The sequence below is a fragment of the Geospiza fortis genome, unplaced genomic scaffold (assembly GCF_000277835.1).
Source record: "Geospiza fortis unplaced genomic scaffold, GeoFor_1.0 scaffold424, whole genome shotgun sequence".
Lineage (NCBI taxonomy): Eukaryota > Metazoa > Chordata > Aves > Passeriformes > Thraupidae > Geospiza > Geospiza fortis.
Genome location: NW_005054354.1, coordinates 2,738,959 through 2,762,975, shown reverse-complemented (window position 1 = coordinate 2,762,975; position 24,017 = coordinate 2,738,959). Strand labels below are relative to the sequence as shown.

The 24,017-nt window shown below is 43.9% G+C and overlaps 1 protein-coding gene across 1 annotated transcript in view; it reads left to right on the top strand.

The window, feature by feature from the left end:
* LHFPL3 (LHFPL tetraspan subfamily member 3) overlaps window positions 1–8,959 on the top strand; it is a 232,608-nt gene extending 223,649 nt beyond the window's left edge. Inside the window, exon 4 of the mRNA XM_014308022.1 lies at window positions 8,501–8,959. The gene's annotated coding sequence lies outside the window, so the exon portion shown is untranslated. The remainder of the gene's footprint in view (window positions 1–8,500) is intronic.
* The last annotated feature ends 15,058 nt before the right edge of the window (window positions 8,960–24,017 follow it).

Below are 24,017 nucleotides of genomic sequence, written 5' to 3'. Positions count from 1 at the left end.
ATACAGACAATGAAGAGCTTTTTGGGCAGTCTGATCACACAGCTTGGAGGCTGGAGAAACAAACAAAAATACCTACAGATCCTCTGGGTTCCAGGGGAGAAACTGAAAAACAGCTACAGCAAATGGGCAGAATAAAAAGAAAGTGAAACATTTTCTCCTTAAACAGTTAGAGAACAGGAAGAGTTTAGGAATCACCGTTCAGAGACTCTGGTTTAGTGACAGCAATTTATTTGACCATCTGGGCAAAGAAAGACTGCAGCAAACCACATGGAGGAAATAAAAATAGATGAACAACAAGTGACTGATTTTGCTTGACTTGAGCCTACAACTCTACAGAGCAGGAAGCTCCTTCATGTGAAAGACATTATTGATGAAGGCATTTCAGCCTCTTGCCAGTTCTTCCAACAACATACTAGATCTCCCATGCCAGCAAACCTGTCCTGAGACGTGACTCCCATGCCAAACTTGACAGAAACACCACCAAGTACAAAAGACAAATTGATGAGCCTTCTGGAAAGGGACCACCAGAGGAAGGAGCATCTCTGTGATGTTCCACAGTCAAAGAAAACTCTTTAGGAGAAAGAATAGGAGGCTTTTTGCTGTGTTTGTTCATTATGATAAAAATCTTCCTTTTCGTGAGAGAAGCAAATATTGAAATGGAGGAAAAGGCAGCCCACTGTGCAGCAGGATCTGATCACCACATCCCAGTGTGCTGGTTCCCACTCAGGCAGACACAGAGACTCCTCCCATGTCCAGGGCACACTCACTGTGCGTGACAGCAGCAGGGGATGGTGATGCCTGCCCTGGAGGAACAGCCACGAGCACCAAGCTGCCCAGATGAGGAGCCCAAAAGCTGTTCATAGTGAGGCATGGCAAGCAGAGCCATCACCCAAGGGAGCCCTGCTTCCACCAGCCCAGACTGGTGCCAGCAGATGACAGAGATGACAGCTACAACTTGATCCATCCTTGGATATTCTCTATTCCCTCTGTCTGTCACTCTCCTGTCTTTCTCACCAATAAATACACATATGTTGTATTCTTGGAGCTGCACTCAAACCAGAGGAAAGCCACCCAAGCCAGGGATTAGGAAGTGTGGCAGCTTGAAACCTGCCCATATTCAGAGTTTTAGAGCCTGTCACTGCCACCTGGCTATATTTAGGAGTAGTTGAAGTAGGGCCTTTCAGAGATAAGAAAACTGTCAGGCTCTAAAAAGATGCCTTCTTTAAGCTGCTCTAACCCCGTTTCACAAGATTTTCAGTCAAAATTCACCTTTTCCTCCAGGCACGGTCTCACTGACAAGACAGCCAAGCTGACTGCTGTGTGTAGCTTGGCTCATGTTTTCCCATCAGGCTGCCCTCTGCTTGCATCCCTGCCCAGTCAGTCCTCAAGCTATTTGACTGATCTTACTGAGCCTCCCTGACCTGGGGTTGGAATCTCAGATCCAGCTTCTGCAAAGCCATTTGCTCACCAGGAAGGCAGGTGCACACCCCAAAAGAACTAAAAATACCAATTCTCAAGCTGTCCTCAGACAAGGTCTCTGATAGCTAAAGCTGCAAAGCTTAATCTTTCAGGCTTTGTTACAAAACTGCCTAATAGTTTGATATTTCATGCTGAAGATCTTCCATGCATGGGCAGCAGCTTCCCTCATCTTCCATGCATGCAATTAATGACTTTGTGCAGGGTAATTATAACTCCAGGAGTCACACACCTCACTTTGTCCATCTCAGATTTAGGCCTCCCATCTCATCCAGGTCTACAGTCCCACAGAAGCCAACAGCACTCATCCATGCTGGGAACCACCATAAGATTAAATTAGTCACCCCAGGAGAGGCCTGTCCTGCTCCAAGGACTTCCTAGAGCCTCACATCTGATGTCTGACGGTGAGAGAGCTGATGTTTTGTGAGCTGCATCTCCAAGCCTAACCTCCATCTGATCTCTCCTCCCAAAACATCTTCCACCCTTTCTCAAAATTTCCATCTGGAAGAAAACAGGAATTTAAAGTCAAGACCACAAATGGTTAGGCTGCCCTGACCCACTCTGGGCTTCAGAATTAATTTCCCTTTGTCTCTCTTCCATACCTTGGCACAAGGTGGTGACACTTCATTGCTCAATGCCTTTTTTTGTGGTCGGTTTTTCTTGACAACCACATTTAGTCCTGCGGCCTTTTGCTTATTGTCATAATAGCTTCAAGAAACATTCTGTCTGGAGAATTCAACAATGCAGAAAATAATGTGTCCCTGCCATGTCACTCTTTACTGTGAGGGTGGTGAGGCCCTGGAACAGGTTGCCAAGAGATGCCCTGTCCCTGGATATGTTCAAGGCCAGGTTGGATGGGCTTTGGTCAAGTGGAAGATGTCCCTGCCTATGGCAGGGGAGTTGGAATGAGGTGACATTTCAGGTCCCTTCCAACCCAAACCATTCAATGATTCCATGATTCTCCCCCTACAGCATGCTGTCTGCAACCAAACAGCCCCTGAACCAACATCCATTTCCTCCTGTCATGTTTCAGTCATCACATACAACAGAAAAAGGGGAGAAAATACAATGTGAGACTAAATTGGATTTTAAAACTACAAGAATTGGCCAGAGTCTGCCAGGGAGGGTAGGACAGTTGCTGAGTGCATTAAGTATTCAAGGAGTGTAGCTTTAGGTCTGACGGTGTGCTGGGTTTTTTCTTGTGAATGACAGCCTGTAAGCTGACAGCAAAGTTCTGTCCAGCTGTGTGTTGTACACAGATGCTGGAAACCTAGCAAAATTGATTTGACTGGATCCTTCAACATTTTTCTGTTTCTTCTCAGAAAACAATGTCTAATAAAACAGCATTCTGTCTGTTCAGCCATCATTGCCCCTGTGGCCCTGAAACCATCTGCCATGGATGGAAGCAACTGCACTTGTAAGAGAGAAGACGCAATATACAAGAGAGAAGCAACAATGTACTTTATTGATATAAAACAGTGATTTAACAAAGTTCAATGGTAAATGCAACAGTGGTTTAACAAGATTCAATGGCAGGATTGTTTATTTACTGCATAGAGGACAAGGGCAGTCAAAACTGCCAGAGACCCTGTCATTGAGTGTGAGGCTCAGAAAGAATTTCCTTGTGTTCTAAACCCTTCTCAAAGAGAAGTGTAGGTGTGCCTGAATCCAATCCTAGTCCCAGACTTGTTCAGTGGTTTATGTCTGAGGGATTATATTTGCACAATCAATCCTTTATATCACTTAGCTAAGATCTCAAAGTTCAGTGTGCTATTAATCACTTACCAAGGCTCTGTTGCAGTGAGGAATCTCAGCTTTGAGGAGTAACCTTGAGAGGTGACCCTCCTCAAGGGGACATCCTGGCATGCAGCCCACCACTCCAGACAGCCCTTGGCTATCATGCTGCCAGCCCACCCCAAAGTCCCAAGAAAGCTGGGTGCAGCCAGCAGACCCCACTGGTAGTTAGGGCTGAAGCAGTGGAGGGAGCACACCACCCCAGCATCCTGCCACATGCTAGAAATGTGCTTGTGCAGCCAGGAACTGAGCCTTCTGACAGCAAAACCACCAGAGCCACACATTTGGAAAATTCCTGCATGCTCCTGAAACCATTTCCTACTGTCCTAGAAACACTTCCCACAAGCCATGCCCAGCAGTTCAGCTGCTGCCACTAACCGGGTGAGCAAGATACCACCCAGCAGATTGAATAAGTCCCACTGTTCCACTCAGCTCTGGTTTCACAGGGCTTGCATACTGAATCAGGAAAAATCTTGTCATTTTTAATGTGATTCAATTCTATTTTATTGCAAGGAAGTGCTGCAGCAGAAGAGCAAGCTCACACACCTTCTGCTCAGATGAGCTTTTCCTCTAATGCCATATGGACAAAACTGTCACACAATTTCAATTCCAAAATTTTGTAAAAGTTTTAGTAACTCCTTGAGGTTTACTGTGCATTCTCTTTAACCCCCACCCTTTCAGGTAGTCTTTGGTAGCTGTGAGTGATGGCAGAGCAGGCAGTTGCCAGATCCTGCCTGCTTGTTTGCCAGGAAGAGGAGGAAACGCCTTGGGCAGCTCTGGTGTGGACAGGCCATTAATCACATTTTGTTGAGAAGGTGCTGAACAGTGAAACACTCAAAGAGCACTGCTAGCAAAACAGTTGGGGAATTTCTGTCCATTCTTTTTTCCATCTCCACAGGCCAGCCTTGTATCCTCCTTACTGTGTCTCAGCTGCAGTGCAGGTGTAGGCAGCAGTGCACCATTTGTTCTCCTCCTGGCCATACAGCTGTTTCCAGTATGATCTGTGGACAGCTTCTCCAAAACACGTGCTAGAGTTTCAGCTTGGATCATCAGGAATCTTGGAGAGGACCTGAGTTGGTGCCTGGCTGTTTGCTGAGAGCACAATTTGCTCCAGGGCCACTCTCCAGGTGATGGATAAGCATCTCCCCATGAGGCCAGGGCAAAGGATGCTCAGTGCATCAAGAGGGAAAAGGCACCCACAGCAGGTAGGGAAATGGGAATATACATAAATCCTCTCTCTCATAACATGAAAAATAAAATAATTCTCTCAGGCCACTCAAATTGGGTTTGTTATGTACTTTAAAGAGACTATCTTCAAGGAAATAAGAGATAATGGGTCACTGGTTGCCCTGTACAGCTGGGCATCTATCTGCCTTTCATGACTTTTAATTATATACACCTGGATATTGTCCAGGCCATGAATACATGTTCCTGTTTGAACTTTGGGCTGCAGTGGCTACAAGTGGAGTTTTAACACACTTAGCATTTCACCAACCCTGATGTAAGCAACAAAACCATCTATCTGTGGTTGTAAGGAACTGACCCAGATCAGTGTGTCCAAAAAGGGCAACAAAGCTGGTGAAGGGCCCAGAGCACAAGTCCTTTGAGGAGCAGCTGAGGGAGCTGGGGATGTTTAGCCTGGGGAAAAGGGGAGAACTTATCATGCTACAACTCCCAGAAACGAGATTGTAGCCAGGTGGGGGTTGGTCAGTCTCTTCTCCAGAGTAACAACTGACTGCATGAGAGGAAATGGCCTTGAGTTGCACCAGGGAAGGTTTAGATTGGATATTAGGAAAAATTTCTTCACCAAAGGAGTTGTCAAACACTGGAACACACTGCCCAGAGAAGTCTTGGATTCACTGTCCCTGGAGGTGTCCAAAAGATGTGTGGATGTGGCACTTGGAGTTACAGTTTAGGAGTGAGCATGGAAGCGCTATGTTAACAGTTGGAACTGATGGTCTTAGGGGCCTTTTCCAACCTTAATGATTCTATGGTTCTATAAGCAGAAAGGTGAGAACTCCAACACCTCATCAAAACTGAACTTGTCCAATTTTTTTTGGCCTACAGCCCAGACAGCAGTGTTATCCAAGGTGCCTCAGCATGTCTATTTTCAATTGCAGAGTTTCAGAATCAATGTTTCTCTCATCCTTCATCGCCTCCCATACACTCTCCACAGTGCAAGCATTCAGCAGAGATGATGTTTAGGCTGGAGGAATCCTGTGGAGGTCCTGGGAGGAAATCTCTGGTACTTCATTAAGGCATGGCTTTCTGCCAGCTGATGTGGTTTTGTAACTGTACCAATTTTGGTGTCACCACAAATGCCAGTTGCTCTTTAGCAAAGCAGTTGTGTGTGTTTGGAGTCAGCAATAAAAGATGAACACTTGGAAAGGTGTTATTTTCTAGATACCAGTCAAATACATGGCAAAGATCATTTCAATATGGCTGGTGACAATTAGTTGTGTAAAGTGTTAAGGTTGTCTGAGACAATATATACCCAAACCTAGAAGGTCTGCCTTTCTCTCTATATTCTGTTCATTTTACTGACTTTACAGTAACAGCACAGAAGGGACCATCTGAAATTCAGCATGTTTTTTACACCTTGTCAGGGAGCAACCTGGAAATCCCCCTGTGATTCATCTTTACCACAAACAAACCTCAGTGTCCTCTTTCTGAAATGTACATAAACACTAAAATGCTGTAAATCCCTCCAGGCTGACTGTACCCCAGCTCTGCAGTCAGCAGAAGTGATTGCCCTAATTGAGTGTGTCAATTATAAGCAGTAACCCCGTTGTGGTGAGGTCAGCCTAACAGGCAGCCTTTAAAGACTTTAAATAGGGAACTTAAGAGCAGAGCACCTGGGTGGTTGGGTAATACAGCTTCCATGAAGACTGCTTTCATTAACTGATTTCTTGGCAGCAGCACTGTAAGTAGCTCTAAGAAAATAAACTTCAGAAGCCTGTGGTGTGATACAAAACAGACTGAGAGATGTTGCATGTGAATAACTTATTTATGTCTTGTCAACTAGGCACCTACGGCATTTGTTAAATTTCATTTCCATGTGTATAACACCTGAGTGCAAGATTTGTCCAAAGAATTAATGAAGGTCTTAGTATGTTACTGCTGAAACTCTGAGTGCTGCTGGAAACCCAATAAGCAATGTTAGGGGTTTGAATAACACACACGAAATTATGATTAAAAATAATTGAAAGAAATGGCTCATTCAGTTCTATTAAGCTATTATTGTTCCTAGGGCATGTGTTCCTTACCACACAAAGTTATCTTTCTCCAGATTTCAGTTTCACCAAATATGGATTGTTTAAGAGGCTCACAAACCCCCTTATCTCAGAAAATAAACAGATTAGAGGCTCAGGCACTTTTTCATTCACTTTATTTGGTAGTGCTATTTACCTATATTACTAATTACCACACTAATAACATTAGTAACCACATTTATAAAATCCACCAAACTTCCAGACTCAGACCATTTTTAATAGATTTCATTTATCACAAGTATCTTCATTTCTCATCCACACTTTATCCTTCATTTTTGTTACATGTTTCAAAGGGTAAAAGGAAGCTCATGGAGGTATGAATTGCAAGGGTTTTTTTATAATTGGAAACTACCATCCCATTACATACTGACATCATAAAAATGTTTTTACCACAGTGAACATTATATTTCCTATTAATTTTTTAACACAAACAAAACTAACCCATTTTTTCTTTTTCAGTTCCCTCCCTAGTTCACGTTATGCTTCTTACTTATTTGCTGCTTTCTAGTCTCAGCAACATCAAGTAACAGTGTCTTGTAAAATAAATCTGGACTATAGATACATGCTGAACAAGTCCGGAATTTTCCTCCAAAACAAACTTTGTTTGAGAAATGTCAGTTTGTTGGAAGTTGATGGGGAAGCAGGTATCCAAGGTCCACGGCAGAAGGGTTTGCCACCACCAGGCTCACTGATTCTTAGTACCACCACCCCAGGCTTTAAGGTCTGGTTATCCTGCCCTGGGGCACCACACTCTGGGTCTGTGTGTAAATTAGCTGCAGGCCAAGGTGACTACAAGAGTCAAGGGCGTAGGGAATTTGAGGGAATGGGAGAAGGTGGCTGCTCCATGTCATATGGGGGGAGGAAATGAAATATTTCAGTCTTCTTGCAGTAATATTTTTAAGTGTTTCTAGTCCTGAAATTCTTTGTTTGCTTTCATTTCACAATGAAATTCATTCTTTTTCTTTTGTTGTGACAAAACCCGTGATTTACCCCTAGTTCTGCATTCCAGCAGTCTCTTGCAGAGGTCCGTGTGTTACGATATAGGAACTGGGGTTGTGATGACATTGGCCATCCTCTCCCCCAGGATGGGGCTCTGTAAGACCCCCTGAGCAGTGACCCTTTCACAGGAGGCAGTGGAGAGGCTGCCTCACAAAGGACTTCATGGTTTGGTCTCGGGGGTCTGAGACACTCTAGCTAATGGTGAACTGGCAGAGTTCATTTGGTGCAAGAACCTTCTGCTCACTGCTCACTGCTGGGGCAGCCAGGTTTCCACCTTTGCCTGGGTGTGGCTACTTGCAAACAGATCTGCTCACTGAGCCCCAGCTCCAGGGGTGCCCCTGAAGCACCAGCTCGGGGTCTGTCACCTGCAGCAGGGAGGGGGAGCCTTTGTCACCCTGCTCCAAAGCCCAGTGCCCCTGTCCCCTCGCCCCGTCTGCAGCTCCACGGGAGTACATGGAACCTGGGCAGTGAGAATTAGATTTTAAGGGAGAGTTTGATTTGAAAACACCCCCACACCTCTGTCCTCACTTGAAATTTAACACAAGGCATTATTTTATCGTGTTTGCAAATGTGGATTGTGTCCTCAAGGAAAAGGAGCTTTTGATACGGAACAGAAATGTCAGGATTTTAACTCAGTTCATGGTATTCATCTAGTAAATGTCATTCTTGCCCCATATGCATTGTATCTTTATTTTCATATTGCTCAAACTTTAGATGAAATAATCTCAATTATTTTGACTTCCTGTGTCAATTAGCTGATGAAAAATTATTTTTGAAAATTTCAGATTACAAATCCTACCTACAGATTAAATTTTTCACTTTTTGTGACAAATGGAAATACATACAAATGAAGTGCATTAGAATATTGGTCAGAGGCTTGCTCTAAGCTAAGCACAGACTGAACATTTTTGTGTTTGCTGGCAGTAAACCAGCTTCTCTCTTTTCTCTGTTTTGCACAGTCCTACTAAGCCAATCCTCACTAGAATGAGCACAAAACAAATGAATAACAGCTTTTGTACATCAACATTAAAATGGGAAGAAGCTTGGGAAAGGGCCTCCAACAGAGAAGAATGCTGACAAGTGCAAAAATGCCTGATGGATAAGCACCACCTTCTAAACATAGATCAGCCAGACATGGAAGTGATTTCAGAAGAGAAATGCAATCATGGATTACACACCAGCTCATTAGAAACTGTTGCTGAATTCAGCATCCAGAAGACATGCATGAAAAGTCACATTTGGGGAATAAATTAAAAGGGGTGTAGTTGTTGCTAGATAAACATATGTAATATATATGCATTGAAGAGGTTTGTAAATGTCATTTTTTTTATTCGGACGGAAAGCAAAAAGCTTTAAAACCTTTCACAGTAGAGAGGCAGTTAACTTCAGACTATTCCTATCCCAGTAGCCAAGAAGCTGTTAGGACATCTCTCTGAAATTAGCATTTATAGACTCTGAATGTTTCCATCACCTAGTGGAAAAAGCATAACTTTTACTGCTACATTGCTGCACTTCATTTACTTCACTGTATAATAAGTTGACTAAAACTGTAAAGCTTCTCAATTTTTACTGCATATGTGTCCAATTAATATGTCTGTAACAAACTTAAGACTCAAAAATTATTTCTGACCTATATTCTAGTTCTATGAAGCATATATACTATAAGGTATGTCTGACTGAATATCATAATGCTACAACTTCCCAAGATGCGTAGAATTGTTTGTATTTGAAGCGACAAAATAAAAGCCCTTGATTTCTTTTTTAATAGGAGAAAGTGATTTACCCCTTATATGTAACCCACTGCTGCTCACTTCAAGGGCATTTCTTTTCCTTGTTCTGCCATACAACTGTGGAGTGACACTCTCTGGCCCATGCTAATGCCAATCAGACAGGGTGATCTAATGACACCTTCTGGCCTTAAGTTTAAACTCAATACAACTCAGTAAACCCTTGAGTTTAAACTCAATACAAAAATTAACAGACTAGTAAGTAAATACATCTTGCAAATAGCCATGTGAGGAGGGCTGGATAGAAATAGCCCTGGGTGACTGGCAGGGAAGTCATTCCCTCCCCAGGTCCCAAAGGGAACACTCAGTTCCAGAAGCCACTGAGAAGTAAAACAGGAGAAGGCACAGAAGGAGCTCCTGGTGAAAGGCCTGGATGCAAAGCACCAGGCACAGAGCAGCAGAGGGAGGCAGGGAATCTCCCTCTGCTCCTCTCTGCCCTCCCACCAAGGCACACATCTGTCCTGGCTCGGGACTGGCCATGAGCACGTCGCTCCCTATGTGCCTCTAGGTTCTCCTGTGTATCACTGATTAATCCAGTGCAAAATGAGCTCTCCAGTGCTGAACCCTTCAGGGCTTTTAAAGCCTGTTCCTTCATTCTTTGGCTTTGAGGGGAAATGGCTAAAATAATAATCAATTGCTAGTGTTGATCCCAAATAATGCAGAATGCTGAAGACGTGAGGAAAACATGAGTTAAAACTGCTTTTTAACTACTGACTGCACAACAAAAATTTTTCCAGAATTTAGTGCATGAATCTCAAAAAAATTTGATTTTACTTTTGAAAGAAAAATTATCTTTAAGCAAACTGCCAGTAAACAAATACAGGGAATTAGATAACTTTTCTATCTAACTACCAGGGTACCAATGTGGCACTGACTTCACTTGGATGTCAGACAAGTAAATTTATGTGTGAATCTGGGCAGCATTTAAAAAAATAACTTTTTTAATCTGAAGCTGTGCTTGTAACTGGATGTAGAAAATTCTTCTGACTTCTAAAGGACCAGCACTAGCTGGTCAAAAACCCCACCCAAATCAGTCAACCACCATAAACATCTTCCCCGTACCTGCTATTGACCTGAAGGGGATGGAAGGTAAAAACCAAGTAGTTCACACATGAGGCAGCATAAACTCATTTAAGGGCCCACTTCAGGCAGGTTTTTTAATCTCTGGTTAGTCCAACCAGTGTCAGCTGGAAAATGCACATCCTCAGGGGCCAGATGTATTCAGGAGTCCCTGTTAAGTGGTGTCTCAGTGAAGCCCATCCTCATTCTCTGCTCTTGTTGGCTCACAACCACACCCACACCTCAAAGCCTGTGAAAGGGTTTGTTATCTGGATGTGCTCTCATATCACCATCTTCATTTGCTCCTTGAGTTTACCTCTATCCCACATTATTGCAGTCATGGCACTTTTGCTGTGACAGAAATCACCAAAACAGGGTTTCTCTGTATTGTATTATTTTGTTTAGCATCATGATGATGTTGTAATGTAAAAGCCCTTTCTAAATACACATAAACATTGCAAAAGAAGTGCCATCACAAGGCATCACAACCCTGCCAGGGCAGCTCAGTGAATATGTACAATTTGTACACAGTCAGAAGGGAGAGACATACCAGGATGTACATCATTAAATGTTGACTCAGTAAGAATAGTATGTCTTATCTTTTTAAATGTTATCACTTTCCCATCTCACTCCATTGTAACTTGTCAATTGTAATTTCTTTTTAAGTCAAAAAACTGTAAAGAAAACTGTTGAAATACCTGATTTTCTGTAAAAGTAATAATAACAATAATTTTTGTTACTTCAAAGTATGCTTGGTATTAAAGTACCTAATAAAGTTCAACAAAGACTTTTGTAGCATACTAAAATAAAGTGTGATAGTGCTTTTCTCCAGCTTATCTGTGATAAGGGCAGCTGTTGTTGAGATCACTACTCTCTTAAACACAAGCCTGGACACGTCCTTACATCTGTACCTACAGAGGTCCCTCAGGTATGTCAAGTCCAGGAAAAATCAGATCCCTTAAGGAGTGCAAGTATTTGTATTCATGGGTCAAATTCCTAGGAGAATCCTGTTGGTAAGTCATCTCCACCCTCTGGACCCTGGCTACATATCCATATATGGGCAACAATATAAAGTTCCTAATTACTATGTTTGCTATAAAACTTGGTTTATAGTAAGAGAAAGAAGAGCGAAAATTATTTATAAGTTAATTATGGTTAAATAGAGAACTGCCAGGTTTGTAGCATGCTGTTCATTTTTATGGGCAAAGCATTTCAGTTATTTATAAATAGATTGGAAATCCCAAACAAGTGCTTTAGATGACACAGTAAAGCTCAGAAGTTGATCACCCCCTAATTTCACCACATGAAGGTACACTGAAGCCATCAGGGGCTGTCACATCATTCCAGTTTGCACCAACAAAAGGTAAGTACTTCCTTGTCAAAGAGATGCTGGATTTGCCTCCATGCTGCTGATGCAGCAGTATCTGTATTTGGAGATGATGTAGAAATTATTGTGGCTGGGGTCTAATTATGCCCAAACTGCCAGGCTCTGACACATTTCAATTAGAGTAATGGATCAGCTTCCCTCACACTATCCATCTTTGCCTGTTCTAGGGAGGAAAATGTAATGCTGGGTCCAGCAGCTTTCTGTGTGTTTCCACTGCTAGTCTGATATCCTTCAAATATTTAAAAGTTTTAGTAGTTTTATCTGATTCTCTGAGGATTTGAAATGGAATAAGATCTAGGCAGTTTAAAGTAAATAAAAAACCCACCCCAGATTTGCCCTAACTGGTTTACACATTGAAAAGACAGCCATATGCTGAAATTGGTTCTGAAGTAGTGCTAGAAAGGAACACATTTTTCCCCCATGTGCTGAAGTCAAGAGATTTACACATTTCTCCTTCCAAAGGAGCTCTGTACAGAATGGAATGGCTTTGCCTGCTGTTGGAGTAGCTGGCAGTGCATGCACACATTAGGCATGCTTGCAGCCATTCCACCTTGGTCTGTGATCCTCAGCAGCCTACATTAATAATTTGAGTAGAGACTTTCACAGAAGGCCTGGAATTCTGCAGAAGGTGGAATATGTAGTTTAAAAATCCATTCTCTTCCCTTTAGATCAAATAACATTTGTGTCATGGTGCTGAAAACACAAAGCCAAAGCTTGCAGAGATCCAATACTGATGTGACGCTTTCTATTACCCATCTGTCTCTCTTAAATTTTTGCTTAGAGTTACTTTATGCCTTTGCCTTCTGAAATGCCTTTTGCATTTTAAAAAGTAAAGTGATATATCCTTCCTTTCTTCCAGATAGTCTCATAACCCCATGGAGAGGATGGGGGGAGATGGGGAGGGCAGTTACAGAGCTTTTCCATTTCACAAAGTGATGAGAGAAGTATTGCCTCTGCAAGAGGAAAATCTCCAGGGAAAAAAGTATAAGCAGACACATTATGCTCATCAACTCCCAAGAGGAGATGTGGCCCCTAATTGCCTATGAGACACTACAAAACTCTTCTCCTTTTGAAATAGCTCCAAAAGTTGCTGCAAAGCACTTCCTGAGATCACCAGTATGTGACCAGCCTCCAAGGTTGAGCATCAGCTCAGTCACCTGGGAAAACAGCCTGGAAGTGAAAATGCTCCAAAAAGCTGGGAGCCGGGGCTGAATTAACCTCCACAAACCAATTTTAAATTGGAATAACAACATCAATTATTACTCCTGATTTTTTCAAGTGCAAGGTAGCTTTATATTAGCCTAATGTAGCTGTTAGGATTATTAATAAGCAAAATATACATTATTGTTAGTAATTTCTTAGGGGAAAAGTGAAATAAAGATTGCCAAAATCCTATATGCTAGGCTAAAGTCTCTTAGACATGACTAACACATATTTTATAAAGTATTTCCACAGTTTAACACCAGAAGGTGCTCTAGGTCATCAGCTACATTGCCAGTTACACAGACTCAGGATTCCCCTGTCAGATCCCAGCACAGGAAGGTAGGAATTTTGCTCTGCCATAGCAAAAACCAGGAACTTCATCACTTTGACAACTCTCAAGCATGGTTTTCGCACAAGATATTGGGCAAGACTCTGGCATGTCAGCACAAATGTCAGGCTTACAGGTATGCAATTAGCACCTTGATTCTCCTCTATATAACTTTAAGCCAACACAATGCAAAATAATTAGTAATAAGCTAGATATTCAGTCTGAAAAACAAAATTAGGTCTCCTCTCCATTTGCTTCGATTTTTTTTCCATTAAAGAAATGAAATTAGTTGAAGTATCACTGGAATATTCTGAGGGTCTACTAAGAGCCTGTTGTATTTGTTGAGTTTCTCAAATGGCAACAGAAAGTAATGTAAAATATGCTCCTGAGGCCATGAGCTGAGATGGTTGGTGACAGAGCTTTCTAGAAGAGTTTTTAGGTGATATGCTACTATACCTGTCATCAAGAAAGGAACTGTTTTAGTCAGCATAGCTGAATTTATGTATGCTTGAGAAGGATAAGGAATAAAATAATTCAGAAATTCTGAAAAATTCAGGCTTATTAGATGCCATCACTGTTTGGGGGGAGGGGGTAATTTTTATTTTATATGCTTGAATATAATATGAAAATCTTCATTTACAGGTTTCAATTTATTTTGCTTTAAGTAATGTGAAAATTCTTCACCTACAAGGTACCTTGGGGATGCTGAAAGCAGAGAGGCTTTCCTGGAGCAGCACCGGGCACGATGGATGTTGTCCTTATCTGTGCTGCCATCTCATGGCGCAGCAGCCTCTGCGGCGGCGTCCTCGGGAGCTGGTTACCCAAAGGCAGCTTTGCATTTCCCTTCACAGAGATGAAGGTAACAAAACCAGAGCACGCCTTACCTCCCGTGGCTCCCAGAAACGGGGCAAAATCCAAGAGATGAAACCATCACCATATTAACTCACACTGCATAAAGTTTGATACGAAGTTTGAAAACGTCTACTTTTTTTTTTTAATTTCTCAAGACTGTGGAGAATAAGCTTTATGTCTGTAAATGTGGATGAGAACTTTGCTTAACATTTAAAAAGCATTTTCCAAACCTATTGAGCCCAACATTTCCCAGGGGCAGGCTTCTGCATTTCCCAGATATGACAGACACTAATTTCTATTTACCTCCTCAAAGAACCATTTAATCATAGAATGGTTTGGGTTCAAAGGGGCCTTAAAGATCACCCAATTCCAGCCTCTGCCATGGGCAGGGACACCATCCATTAGACCAGGGCTGCTGAAAGCCCATCCAACCTGGCCTTGAACACTTCCAGGGATGGGGCACCACAGCATCTCTGGGCAATCTGAACCAGTTTTAAACCATTATCACTTGTCCTGTCACCAGGACCCTGCACTTGGCCTTGTTGAAATTCATGAGGTTGCCATGAGCCCACTTCTGGAGCTTGTCCATGTCCCTCCCCATGACATCCCATCCCTCAGGCGTGCCAAGTGCACCACTCAGCCTGGGGTTGTCTGCAGACCCACTCCCAGCTCCAGCATAAGCCAGGCAGGCGGCAAGTTATCAAAGCTCTGAGTGGTGTTTGGAAGCATGGAAGGGAGGGATAGAACAGCAGAAGTAGGAGGCATCAGAATGAATGGGAAAGTTAGGTAGTTTAAGTCAAACTCAGGAGACAACCATAACTGGTCAGCATTCCTCCAAATTGCTCTAGCTGAAAAAGCAGAGGTTAAGGAGGCTACTGAAAAACTGACTCTGAGATGATATTGAAATGTGGCATTGATGAGCTATGATCATGCAATAGGAAACTATAAACATCTTCAAAGGTGACAGAACATAGAAAATTTATGGTCCCTAAAGGAACAGAACATCAGATTTAGGTCATCCTAGATAGCATTTGCTCTGAGAAATGCTAAAAGGGTGAAATCTGATTACGGATTACCCGGATGAGGGCTGGGAGCAGCTAAAGCCCCTAATCCCAGAGGAAGAATGCAGGGACTCTAGAACCCATTAATACATTGATCAGGAGAAAAAGCAGGCTGTGAGGGTGTAGTGAGACCCAGGCTGTGGCAGGAATACCAACAACAACAAACTCTTCCTGCCTGGTAAGGCTGTGCAGCCTCCCAGAGAGATGTCCCCAGGCCCTAACCACTCCCAAAGGAGCTGGAGAACAGGAACCAGAGGCAGGAACATCATACACAGGCACAGCCTGAGGAAGGAAATGGCTGGGGATACAGCAAAGCCCAGAGAAGTAAACTGGAAAAAGTACAAAGCCAACACTAGAGTTGGGACAGAATTTTTGGCAGAAAAGCTCCCAAAGCAATAAGAAAGTATCACCACACACATACATTTCATGCATTTCACACTGAGGCACCTGGTAGTCTTCTCAGAGGTCTTAGACAAAGGGCCTTGAAAATGAATTTGTTAAATAACATGGCATTGCATGTATGTGAGCACACTTACTAATAACTCTGCCTGATCTTAAATAATAACTCTGCCTGCTGCTTTTGCAGAACAGGAGTCACTGCTTGGTGTTGAGCTCTGAGGAACTACCACAGCAGGTGATACTCAGATTTCCCAGTCATTTCTAGACTGTGCTTCTGTACTCACAGGGAGAGCTGTCACCAAATTAAACATATATTATATATATGCTATATATAATTATATATTCCTTATATATTCCTTCCCTTTTTTGCTGCTTCTCTACCCTTATAGGCTCCTATAAAGCAGAAGAGCAAAATACATATATATCTGTATTCAGAACTCATAAAAACGTCACAAACACATCACATGTTACTGTTTTTCAGTAGCATTTTTTTTCCTTTTTACAAGAATTACAGAGAATGAAGAACCTCAGCTGAACTTTTACAGACTGGAAAGTGCAAGGAAGAATCTCAGAACCTGAGATCCATGCCTGGGAAGCATGGAGTCACAGTACTGCAGTAATATTCATGTTGGAGGGCCTTTGGGTGCCCTCTAGTGCAAGCTCCTGCTCCATGGGGTCAGGGCACTATCCATTCAGGTCCCATAAACATCAGCACTGAAAAGCACATGGTGTTTCTGGGCAGGTTGCTCCAATGCTTAATTAATCTCACAGATGCATCAATAATTAAGTAAATATCAACGGGGAGATGCTGACACATGATATCAGAGCAGCTGCTACATGTGTGGCTACACTCTTAAAGGGTAGCATTCCCATCTTCCTACAGTATGTTTTAAACTCATAGGCATGTGCACAGACGTCAGATTTTAATGTACTAATAGTGCTAACTTGTCATTGGTACTGAATTATTTTCTTGCTGTAGTTAGAAGGGATGTATTTCACCTAAGCTTATCCATTCTACCCCTAAGAGGCAAAGCCAGAAAGCTTTATTACTGTGTTGAGAAGTAATAAAGCCATACAGACCAACAGAGAAATTATTGGTGTGTGACCCTCACATTTGTAGCTGTGTTTTCTCCAGAATTCCCCAGCTAGAAAAAATGAGGTTGAGCTAACGTGGCACCCAGACCTGTGCCTGCAACCTGGACAGTACCTTAAACAACTTTGCCAGCACACAGTATCTCTGCTCCACGTTGTACAAAACCACCAGGTTTTGTGAAAATTGTTTGCACTGCTGGGCTACACTGGAAGATTTGCAAAAGGTTGTCACTGAAAACTGGAACACATTGTTATGCAAAGGTGCTGCTGAAACCCAGAAGGAAGTGAAAGAAGTTAAGCCCAAGTTCCCTGTGCTGGTAAAACTTGGTAGATGTAGGAGCATCCAGGGTGGCTTGGTGGTGTAGAAGACCAGTGTTACAGTCAGTGGTGTCTGTTTCCAGACTGTGAATTCTGTTCATCTAGGACACCTGTCTGCTAGTGGGAGAAGTCTTTCCAGACACTGGGAAAATACTCAAAATCTGGAGACAACTGTGTGGTGTTACATCATCACAGCCCCTGCTTCCTACTGGACTTGAACAATCTCTTGAAGGTAATGAGTCTTCTTCCCCATTTCTGTGAACTTTCTCTTCCCAACATTTCCCTTCTGCTTTCTATTCCTAATTACCCTATTTTTTTTAATTGAGAGTGTTAATCTGAAAACCCAAATAATTTCTCCTGGATTTCTCAATAAAGAGATATGGATGCATTATGTTTGTTTTGTTTTGTTGGGTTTTTTGTGGTTTTGGTTTGTTTGGTATTTTTTTTCCTATTCTTAAGGTGACTTCTGAGCACTCACAGTCATGGTGAAATGCAAGAATTCATGGACATGACATATTGTGAAGTTTTTTTTAACCCAGAAGGCAATCAAAAAGTACTCAAAGTTCAACTGCACTTAAGCCTCATTATTTTTAAGCCAATCTTACGCTACTTTGTAGTCTAATTCGCTGTATTTTAATGCCAAGCACTGCAGTAACTAGCTAGAAAGAGCACTCCTCCAGGGGTGTGGAAAAGAATATGCCAGCCAGATGTCGTCCCAGGCCAGAAAATGACGCAGGCAGCACACAGCAGGGAAAACAGGCTCCAGGTCTGAGCTGCCTGGTGCAGTGCCTGCTGGGCATTGTGCCAGAAAACAACAGCCTGAAGCAGTTTTCCCAGTTCTCACTCCTGTTCCCTCCTTTTATCAGCATGTTTCCATGTTAGGATTTTACAGATGAAGCTTTTGACTCACAGTCCAGCACTCAACTTGTTGTCTTTCCTTTGTCTTCTCTTTCCCAGATGCCAGATTGTTAGTCCCTTTCTAAGCAGAGATTTATTTAATACAACAGGAAGTAAAGGGAAATTACTTTCCAGAAGGACAAGGGAGGAAAAATATTTATTAAGCCACAGTATTCCAGAGCCCAGACCAAGATGAATATTTTGCACATGATGTTGTTAGGTGAGAAGCCCAGTGATACCTTCAAGCCCCCAAAGACAAGGGAAGATCCAGTCAAAGACATTGATATGCGGCACTTTTGTAAAGGTTTTGGGGTCATCACAGAAGGAAGAGACAAAGAATCCAGGGAAACCCAGGATTTCACTGCCTGAGTTAAGGACCAGATGTGCTGCTAGGAAGAACTATGTACTTGGTATGCTACAGCTGTGAGAGATCAGTAGGATCCCTTTCTTGGGACTGGTCAGAAAGTTTAACAAGGAGAAGATCAGCAGATACATTACTCAAACCACGTGAAATTTCTCATGGCACGGATTAGTCCACCCCAGCTCCATCAGAACAATCAATTGTCCCAGTATCCCAGGTATGCCCTCTTTAGCAGACAGAAGCAGAAATTTGTATGCTGGTCTCAAGTCTTCATCAGCTTCATCAAAGCATGAGCCCCAAGCATATTTTTACCTTGGCTATCCAACATGCTAAAATCCCAGATGAATCACTGAGAATCTGGTGCCATGGCTGGCTTATGTCAACCTAAGCATGAGCTGCTGTCAAGAGGAGCAGCCCTGCCTGCCCCTGCCTGCTCCCATCACCTCTCCAGTACCAATACTGGTGCCTGTCTATGTGCACAGTCAGCCTCACACTGAGCTGGTTCAACCCACTCTCTGATGCCAAAATGCATCAAGGAGCACCAGCTTGGGGACTGAAAGGGAAGCCTGCAGTGCACTGACATATTTTGTTCAAGCACTCTACACCATAACTGTGTGTGCAGAGTTAAGTCTGGTCCAGAGTTAAATCCTGATCCCATTGGTGACACTGTGCATAGCCTGGACAACCCACTCAGCACTTGCACAGGTGGTCCAAAACACCTCATGTGTCAGACATGAAGGATACTGGCTGTGAAATCCATCTCTGTGTGACCACTAAGACCACTGAACATGCAGAGACTGTACTGGACAAGTCTGACCACTCAGCAGGATGCACTGGATGTACCCATTGCTCCCAAGACACAGCAGGATCTCTCATCTATCTATGGGAATGGCGGCTCCTCCTAGGACAACACCACCTCCACTCATAATTCTGCCCGCAGCATCCCAAATTTCCTACCTCTAGTTGACTGTCCATTCTCAGGATTGTCCTGAAAGCAACTGCTGTGCCATCAGGTGAGTCAGACACAGATGAGTCAGCTGTAAATACTACCTGAGACAGGGAAGAGAGATGACTTTGACTGCAGAGGTTTTTAATCTGACAACAAAGCCTCCCATACATCTAGAAGTTGAAGCTGCCCAAATAAATATGACAAAAATGTGTAAGTAGGAGGGTCATTCATTGTTAGCACATAGCAAGCTGCCTCCATTTCAAGGTTTGAATCAAGATTTTCAGCAAAGCAATATTTGGCCTTGATCGAGGCATTTCTGAGTGCATTGGTATGTGTACAGAGACTGTGTATCACAGCATGTAAAACCCAGACAGCCCTGAAAGACAGGCTTGAGCAAATCTTCCTGCTGTTATTCACAGAGGAATTGCCCCTAATTCTTCCCTGCACCTCCCTGCCAGGACTTGGAGAGACTATCATGGGGCTCACAGAAGGGAGTTTGCCACTTACATTTAAAAAGTCATGATTGTTAGAAACTGGCAATTAGGAAGAGTATACAGGGTCATCTAGAGACTCCTCTGAGAGCATTAACATCCGCAGAGAAGTTGGGAAGGAGGGGAAGAGTCACAAAAGAGTTAGGAGGGAGAGGAGGAGTCATGACTTGGGAAAAGCAACTTAAAATGAAGGAACGGGACTTACTTGATTTAATTTACCAGAGCTCTCCAGACAGCTCACAAAGCAGCCTGGCTTCCAGCTGATGCAATACATGTTATGCAAATGCAGTATAATTAACATTATTTGACTGGAAAGGAAGTATTTCCAAGATTCATTAGACTTATAAGGAAAAAAACAAAAACAATTTTAGATTAGTATTCCTGAGCAAAGATATAATTGTGGATTCAGAGCTGATGTTTGCCATGGCAAGTAATTTATGTGTAGATGCTAGTGGAATTACCTGAAGGAGGCAGGAGAAGCAAACAACCTTTGGCCAAATGTAAAGCACATGCACTGCACTGAGCACCATGCTTCCCTCAATGTGTTCTGCACTCCCTCAGTTTCCATTTTATCAAAGCTTGATTGAACTCAAGGCTCACGAGAAACATGGGATTGAGTCCCAGTAAAAGACTATTTTCCCCTTGTTTTCCTGTGCCGTATACAAGCAGGAGCAGTGAAAACAATGAAAACCAAGCTGCACCCTTTTGCTCCGCACAACTTCCTGAAATTTCTCTTGAGCCAGATAAACCAGGCTACAGAAAAACACAGGTCAAGGTTAAAATGGCATCTGCTAGGATGCTGTGGAATTTGGGAACGGTCATATTTTCACACCATCTGCTTCTTTACGATAAATTACTTTGTGACCCTGGTGTATAATAAGATGTAATGGGAAAATTTAAGATGAATATCCTTCTAGCCTTCACTAATCTCACCAGAGAAGCAACAGAAGTCTTGTTTTAAACTAAGGAAGGACAAAGAGCACAAAAAGCTGCATGGGAAATGGCCCAGAACTGCAGAGGATTTGGAGGAGAAGCGTTCGGGGCTGCAGGCGGAGGAGGCCCGGCTGGGGACGGCAGAAGCAGCCGCTGTGTCACTGCCCCGGGGCGGCAGCCGACCTTCACCCAGAGCACACATGTGGCAGCGCCGCCAGACCGGCCCACCCGCTCGGATTAACCAGTTCCAACTGCGCCTTCGGAATAAACCGCAGGAACTTTCCTGGAGGGGATTAGCGAGCGCCTGCAGTGCCTGTCCTGACCTGAACGCAGATCTGAGGGCATCCCTGGCATCGCAGCTGCAGAGAACAGCTGAGGAGGGCTCACATCCTCGTCAGGCACCAACCAAAACCTGGCAGACAGGACGGCACTCTGCGGAGAGCCGTGCCAGCTGAGGCTTTCATTCCCACCCCAGTTGTCACAGCCTGAGGTCACCACGCTGCTGCCACTCGCTTCTCCGGTTGCCCACTGAAGGAACAAAACCAGGGAGCTGTGTCATGGGATGGGAGGAAGGCCAACGCTCTGTCGAGGCAGCAAAAGGACAACCCACTGACAGAGACCTAGAGGGAGCTGCGACATCCCAGAGATGATGTCTGCCCACAGTCCAAGAAGAGCCCAAATCTGTTTTCATTTAAACCAGTTTTACAGTCTGGACTGGACTGGGACTCAAATGCATTTTATGTGGCCTACACAATCCGCTCTGCCTGCAGGAGATGAGAGACAAGCCAGGAGTGGTTTGCAGCCTCAGAGCAACTGCAGATGCCCGAAGACCAGGGCGAAGCCTGCTCACTTCTTTCTTTCTGTGACTCTTCCCATGGCTGGCTGGATCACTTGGTGGTTTCTATGTTCCTTCCCTGCCTTGAGGCAACGTCAGCTTCTCCATACAGGCTGAACAGGCTTCACACACTTTCTCGGGAGTCTGGAGCAGCTTTAGGAACCTTGGAGCTGTGCAAAGGTACAGGAAATGTCCTGCTGGCTGCTGCCACCACCCAGGATGCAGGGTGACGGTCTGTGACACCAACCAAGTGGAAGGTGGTGGTGGCAGCCTTCAGAAGGAAGCCTGGGGAAGGGGGGAACCTACTTGCTACCAAACATTGCAGCATCTCTGTGGGTTTTTTCTCTGTTTTCTCACGTTTCCTGCTTGTGTCCTGCTGCCACCAGTCTGTGTAATTCTACAAATTAAAAGTTGGATGTTTTTTTCAGGTGAATCTTGGGGAGTTAGGATTGTAGCTCCCAAGAGCATAATTTGCTCAGCCCAGAACTGTACCTGCGGACTGATGACCACTGTGCATGCACACTCATGAACATTGCAGCCTGCTGACACATTGCTCCTCTGTAGCTTTGGGACAGGAATACATTAGCGCACACCAAAAAACCCCAGCATTAAAGGAAAGCTGTGCAACAGAGGGATGTTGCACTTAAAATAACGTTTGGGGTCATCCAAGGAAGACAGACAGGATGGAGGGCAGGTAGAGCATGTACAGCATATTCTTTATTATCCTCTTGTGATGTTCAGCAATGTACAAAGGTACCAAACTAATGCCAGATTCAGACTGTCTCACCAGGATCTAACATGTTACAAACCACAAGGTAAAAAAAATCAAACACAATGGCCTCACCTTCTTGATAAAAATATGGGAGTGGTTTCTTTACATCTCATCCATCCTTAAGGAAAGAGATACATGGTCTGGGGCAGCAGAACTGGAAACTGTTCCACAGGAAGTAATATAATCCGAAGTCCTATGTATTTTTAAGCTGCTCAGCCCTGCCCCCTCATAAAGCAGGTATTTCAGTATGTGGCACTTTTGTTAATTGAATGCCCACTTAAACGCAAATGAGGAAAGCCACACTAAAGTCTCTCAAGGTTCCAGATAAGATCTGCAGCTGGTATAAATAAGCAAAATGTCACTAAGGCCAGAGGAATCGCTCTGTTCCTCCCTCTGCAATCCCTGAACTTGACCCTACATTTCCATGCTCCTGCACGGAGCGGAGCACGGAGCACTCTCCCGCTGCAATGGCTGCTCCCGGCCCCTCACGCAGCTGCGGCCCTGGCGCGTCCCCAGGGACACGGCGGGTCAGGCGGGGGAAAAGCCAGGGAGTGTCTGGGCAGGCCGGGAAGGGAGGCCTGAGTTCCTGTCATTTCCTCTGTGATTATTTCAAGATTTTTCAGTAGAAGTCTTTACAGGATGGGTTGGGCTGTTTTATCAGAGCCAGATTTTGGCAGGCTAGTTCCCAGAGAGGTTCTTTTGGCCCCGCAGCCGTCGGGCAGAGCCTGCAGACCGAATTTACCTCTCCAAACCCAGCACATCCCGGCCCGACCGATGGGCGGATCCAGGCCCGCTGAGGGAGACAGCAGGGACTGCCAACCCTCCCACAGGAGGGCAGCCTTTAGATTTCATTTAAGAAATAACGCTTAGACCTTGGCTGGTGACAAGCGGTACCGATGGTGCTAATATAAATCTCCAAGTCACTTGCTTGACAAGGGCAAGGTTAATTCATCACAAGCAAGAACACTAGAAACTTTCCGACCAGACTTTGCTTTGCCAATCTGTCTCTTTTTGGCCTCCCATTTTAAGCAGACCAAGAGCTAGCACAGCGAGCAGGAAACAACAGCTCCTTCCTGCCACACAGCCCGGCCATGCTGCAGGGAGCCTGCCTGCCCCGGGGCTGGGCTTGGGTGCGCGCCAGCGCTGACCAGCATCCCCTCTGAACTGGAAATGCACAATGGTTTGGCTTGGAAGGGACTGCTAAAGGTCATCTAGTCCCACCTACTGTCAGTGTCCTGTTGCCATTAAAGCTAAGTAAAAAACTGAGAGAGAGATTATCCCAGCTGAATCCCAGTAAACAGCAGCAGAGCAGTAGTTCTGTGGAAAATGTGATAAGGATTTTTTGTTTAATCATTTCTAAATTCTGTACATTTCACATATGTGTTCCTGTTGCCTTCGGTGATAGGAGAAGGAGTGATGGTTTTAAACTAAAAGAGGGTAGATTTAAACTAGATATAAGGAAGGATTTTTTTACAGTCAGGGTGGTGAAACACTGGCACAGGTTGCCCAGAGAAGTTGTGGATGCTCCATCCCTGGAAGTGTTCAAGGACAGGTTGGATGGGTCTCTAAGCAACCTGGTCTAGTGGAAGATGTCCTTATCCACAGCAAGGGGGTTGGAAATAGATGCCTTTTAAGATCCCTTCCAACCCAAACAATTCTTTGATGCTATGAGACAGCTTCTCTTACGGGAAAGGAAGGTGCTGTGCCAAAGATGGACTACAACAGAGAGCATTTATTTGAAGAGAAATAAAA